We start from the raw sequence: 6,353 nt of genomic DNA on the forward strand, positions 1-6,353 counted from the left end.
AGTAGGTCACCGTGACCTACTTTTGACATTTGATGGCTATATTTAATTATCTCTGGAACTAATTGGCTTAGAATTGTCAAACTTTGTCAGATGATGCATCTTGGGTTTTCAGAGAATGTTGACCAAAAAGTAGGACATGGTGCCCTACTATTGAATATCACATAAGTATTTAATTAGAATCATCAGTCTTTGTCAATTAATGTATATCGAGTCCTCAGAAAATTCCAATCAAAAGGTAGGTCACTGTGACCTACTTATGGTATTTTATAATTATATTATATTAATATCTTCAGTCTTAACTGGCTAAGTATCATACTTTGTAAGTTGATGCATTTTGGGTCTTATGATACTGATAGAGTTGGAGGCTTCTAATAGAAGTGATAGATTGTACAATTTATCAGAAGAGCGATTCAAAGCCCTTGGGCCTCTTGTTTATTTTCTTTTTGTTACTTCTTCACCCATTACTCATTTGAAAATTATACTACGCCTGGCTGAAAAAAAAAGTGTTATTATAATTTGCGTTCTAAAATTACCTTTTGCTTAATCTGGACGCAAAATACAACAATGAAAAATGTAATAATCCAAAATAATGTTACTACATTTCTGTGTTATTACATTTTACCTTGATCTCGACGCAAAAGGTTATAATGCAAAATGTAATAATCCTCAAAAGGTGTATTGTTGCAATTTGTGTTATTACATTTTGCCTTGATTTCGACGTGAAATGTAATAAAGCAAAATGTATTAATCCAAGTTTATTACATTTTGCGTTGTAACAAACCCTGCTCTGCTGGGACTATTTCATTATATCTGTGACTGTTATTGTTACATTTTGTTTGTTGAAACTAATATTTTTCCTAAGTCACCTGAGTCATGTCATTTTTGTTATTGTTAACTTTTAATTCTCATTAAAAAGTCGTTTATGATAAATTATAAATATAAATATAAATGATATAACCCAAATTGCAGTTTTGTGTTTATTTCATTTATATGCCATAATATGAAGAGGGTACAGTTTTCTTTACAAAAATATTAGCGTCTTCTGTTTTCGACCTAAATATAGTATCAACGCCCAATCAGTATTGGCTATAAATATCCATTGAATATTCCAAACAAGAAAAAAACGATTGTCTGTCTTTCAAAAAAACATTGAACAAGTTGCATATTTTGGTTGCAAATACATTTTTTCTTTTGTTGAACCTATCTGTTATCTGTGCATTTCCCGAAAAAATCAATGAAATTACGTTGCATTTTTCAATGAAAATATGTAAGAAATAGCCAATATTTAAGGAAGAATAAAAATTGTTTAATCCACCAATTTATTTAATTATTCATGCGTCTCTTTGACAGAGATCTTAATTTTCTTTCGGAAAAATGTCATCAAAAAATCTTTGTAATTAACCGATTACGGCTTTGATTAATGAACAGATAAAATGTGCATTAGTAAAAAGACTAGAATTTCAGATATCGGACTAAAACCATCGAGGGAATTCCATTGAAATAATTATTTTGGGTATTTTAAGTACAGTTGTGCTTCAAAGATATTTTTCCAAGTGTAGCAACCGAAAATAATATTCTACTGTGCGGTATCTGCATGGGAAGCAGATTGGGAAAAATAAGTCGAAAATACAATACGGTCGAAAATAGGATACGAAACTATATATGAGGTAATTTTTCAAAAATATATCTTATTTAACTTCCAAGTAATATGAGTTATTTTTTTTTTCTTTTTAATATTTCCTTATTGACTTTACTTTGCATTGCGTTTTTATCTCTACAAAACAGAAATGATTCATGCATTTCATACATAATAGTTTGTTCATCTTCATTTTTTTTATTATTATACATAGCTTACATTATTTCAAGTGTACGTGTAAAGTTGGGGGAAAATCTACCGTACATGTATTTATAATTGGCTTTCTCAATATACGGTACATTTACTATAGGGTTATAAAGTTTTATTTTGGGGTACTTTTCCGAAAATAATATAAAAACGACAAAAGACATATTATCAAACTATAATATATGTTGAGTAAAATACATTGTACATTATGTATATGAAACACAAAATTCTACAGTTTTGTTTCCAAAGGGGACAATTCAAAATACCAAAAATTAACAAATTTTCCTGTTTTTATAGAGCAATACAAGATATGACTGATACGAAGGATTTATGCAAAAAAAAAAAAATTAAAATGAAGGGGGGATTCTCAAAGTTCTATGTTTTAAATTCCAGAAGCATACATATACTTGTATTTATTACGTGTATCTTAAAACATTTATTTACCCCTTCTTTAAGAGCTTCAAGTTATCATAGCGTCAAAAACCTGATTTTACGACGCCAATCTACCTATCATTAAAAAAATCCTCTATAAAATTAAGTGATAAGATCCGAAAATTTTCCATCGGCTTATCCTCATACGTAAAGTATTTTTTCAGCTAATCCTACCGTCAAAAGCTAATCATGCTAATTTGTGGTTACATGTATAAATAATATTCTAGTTTTTTCGATAAATATAAACCGTGAATTTACTTAGTTTTGACAATAATGTTTTTGATTAATCTGTAAATAATTTTTTTAAAGGTGATCTTTACAATTAATATTTGTATCAGTATAATAAAACAGTTGAAGCATATCATTTAGCGAGTTAGCAAGATTCTAGCCCCCCTAAGGACTATTTTCCTCGGCGCACTTCCGTTTCACTAACAAATCGTAAACCTACGAAAATATTTCCAATTGCTGGAGTTGCACATAAACGAGCGTTTCACAAAACATATCATTAACTGAGCACTTACGACTGGCGAGCTACGACCGATTTCTTTGGATTCTTCTGACAAAGGAGGTGTATATTTGCAATATTTTGAGAGCGAGAGAAGCGGAGAAAGATTGATTGATTCATTATATATTGTTTAACGTCCCTCCTGAGAATTTTTCTCTCATACGGAGACGTCACCACTTGCCGGTGGAGAGCTGCAAATTTTGTCCTATGCTCGGCACTTAGGGCCATTGAGCAGGGAGGGGTCATTTTCGTGCCAGCGCCTACTTCGACACAGGACCTCGGTTTATACGGTCTCATCCTTCAAGACCGTATTAACCGAGGTCCCATGTCGCAATTGGTGCTGGTCTCCACGTCCCACAGTGGGATTCGAACCTGCGACGTTAGGATTGACTCATTACTTCGCGACTCTAGAGCAGACGCTCTAACCACTGCGCCAAGCGGGCGACAGCGGACAAAAGAAGAAAGATATCACTACGAATTAAAAACAATAGATTTATATATATTTAGGATCTCCTATGGTTTGTAGCCGGGTATGATTTAACCAACGGGTTGTGTGATTTTTATACCGTAGACTTATAATTACACGGCAAATCGAAAGAAAACGAGTTTGGCGCGATTTCTGAGCTCTGTAGAATTTCCAGGACGCCTCTACATTTTACATAGTCGAAATTTCTACTTCCGTTGCTTTCGATGTCTGTACTTGGTTTAGTGGACGTATTGTGTTTACTGCATATTTTATACGGCAAGCTCAAATCGGCAGACGTTTGAAAGGTGTAAATCAATCATTTTTAAGCTAGATAACGAACGACACCGGTAGGAAAAATGTAGATATGGATTAAAATCTAGCGAGAACAGATCGATACACCCCATATGATTTAAGATGGCGAGTGTTGCTCCTGTCATCTTTTTTTATACAGTCAATATGATTTTTTTAAGACTTGCTAATTTCGGCGAATTTTTATTTTTTTTTAAATGAGGGTATGTAGACGTACCTATTAATACACATAATACAATGTGCACAAAATACACCTTCCTGTAACCAGGCACCTATGTTCGGAACTGCAAGAAATGATCATGCATGAGAAATTTCCACCAGCTTAATTTGTGAATAAACTTATTCATTCTTTTTAAATAGTGCACGTTCTATAATGACGTTTTTCAACAATCTCTTAACAAATTTTGACGACGAGGTTGTGAAAACGGGAAGAAGTAGTACTTCACTTTATATTAGTCAAACACACAAAAAGGATGGGACACTCACTGCAGCTTAGTCACCGTAAATAGCTGTTTTATCACGTGACCATTTCTTTATGCCAGGATATTTTGCTGAATTAATACCAATATCATGTAAAGTCGTGTTGATATTTAAGTATATTTGCAGAGATGTGGTATATACGTTTATATACGTTCATTTAAACAGTATCTCAATTCTATGCAAAGAAATCTCACTGCATATTAAGTGACTGTGTGAAATTGGATTTCTGTTTGTTTGTGCTGTGCATCTGATATGATTTGTATTTGTTTACATGACTGTGACGTGATTTTGTGTACAACTGAGTTGATTTAAAACCATTTTAAAACAAAGGAGAGGAGATACAGATAGCTTCATAAAAGGTGGGAATTTTATAGTTTGTTTTTTATAAAACAGAAGGGTAGCATTGTTATACTGACATATTTTTAAGTATGTAACTAGAATCTCTCTATTTCTTTTTCTTGCTGGCTTGCTCTTTCATATTTCTATATGTTTTGTTTCACATTGTGAAAACATATGGTAATGGTCTAGTCGTAAATGCAGCTCAATATCCTCAGAGAGTTTAAAATTAACCCAGTAACATATGCTAAAATGTCTTCAGACCTCAACGTAGAGGACATTTTGCCTCTCTTTCTAAGGCCTTTGAGAGTTAAAACATGTATGGTCTCAGCATCAACGAGTTGGTGCTTGGAAACTATTGTGAACCCTTAAGTTAACACGATTTAAGAAAGATAGTACACCCAATTCAGTAGCATATTTAGCAAAAACACGAGCAAATTATCAGAAGGGTGTATATTTTCTGTTTTTTTTAAATATTCACCTGAATCCAAACACAAGCACAATTGCTAATCATACGAACTACAAAGAACCTCTTGAGATTTCAATAAACACTTCTTGCTATCTTATGACAAAGACGTCGATGAATTTTATAAACATAGAATCATCATGTCCGTGTATACCCAAAATATGCGTGGAAAAGTCATAATTTTGCGTGGGAATTAATTCATTTCATGAGAAAAAATAGTATACCCCATTCAATAGCAATATCTAGCGAAAACACGAGCGAAATATCAGAAGGGGGTATATTTTCTTTTTTTAATATAAATTTCATCTGCATCCAAACAAACGCACACACAATAATCATCCTAGCTACAGGAACCTTTGAAGCAGGAAGCTTTTCCAAGGCCCCCGATGCATTAAAATCATGCGTAGACGTTTTATTTTACATTATGTACTTTAGTACAGAAATATTTAAAGAGGTTTCTGTCGGCCATATTATAACTTGATACAAGATAACGACTTTGAAATAACATAAATGAAATTTATGACTTTATTGAAGTCTTGCACATAAATACTTTAGTCACAGCCAATAAGCACAATAATTATCATTTTGTTTCATGATATTTCCAACCACTGAATATTATTTTCTTTTTTCTTAAGAAAGTTATTGTCATTTAACAGTCCGTATGCACCGCCAAGAATGTCACTTCTAGAGATTACTAGGGCAGTGTCTGCTCCACCAATAAAACGTACAATGACGCTTATATCAATAATACACTATTTCATCTATAAATTCTATTTAATTTTTTGATAAATATTTGCACAGTTAGAGATATTAATAATACTATGTTTTGCAATAGAAAATTACTGTAGATCACTTAATTTTCGCTAAACCCTTTTTTCGCGAATTGTCATTGACTCTTTTTGAGAGAGACATAAGTATCGCGAATAGTTGTTATTTCTCCATATAATTGTAAGGAATACTTTTTATACGCGAGAATTAAAGTTTTGCAAAAGCATTGTCTCGCGTATTGATGCAAATACTTAATTCTCGCGAAAAAAAATGTGATTTTCTGCATTTAAACCCTCAATGCGAGTAATGTATTTTCTACAACATTAATTTCCATACCAACAAACAAAGATAGAATTTTACCGTTTGGACATTTAACTTATCGTTATCTTTCAATTCCTATTTGAAATATCATGCTGTATTCAAATAAAAAAAAACCCTTAAATGTACTTTGCTGGACCATTCAGTACACACATATAAAATTTAATTTCATATGCCGTGTATAAAACAGTGTTTATTTCATAAGTTCAATTTAAGTGACTATTTTAAATACACTGAATTCCAATCAAGGGTAATTTAGCACAGAGCAACAACATAGTTTTCAGAGAATCTGTGGCTACCACTTAAGGAAAAAAAAGAACGTTCAAGAATCAAGAGTGGTGGTGTTAAGCTTGGTAATATGAGTTTATTTTTTTCTTTTAAAGCATATTTTAATATTTCCTTATTAAATTTACTTTGCATTAGGTTTTTA

This window comes from Saccostrea cucullata, unplaced genomic scaffold, assembly GCF_032062105.1.
Source record: "Saccostrea cucullata isolate Sc308-1 unplaced genomic scaffold, CSIRO_AGI_Scuc_v1 ctg2316, whole genome shotgun sequence".
Classification (NCBI taxonomy): domain Eukaryota; kingdom Metazoa; phylum Mollusca; class Bivalvia; order Ostreida; family Ostreidae; genus Saccostrea; species Saccostrea cuccullata.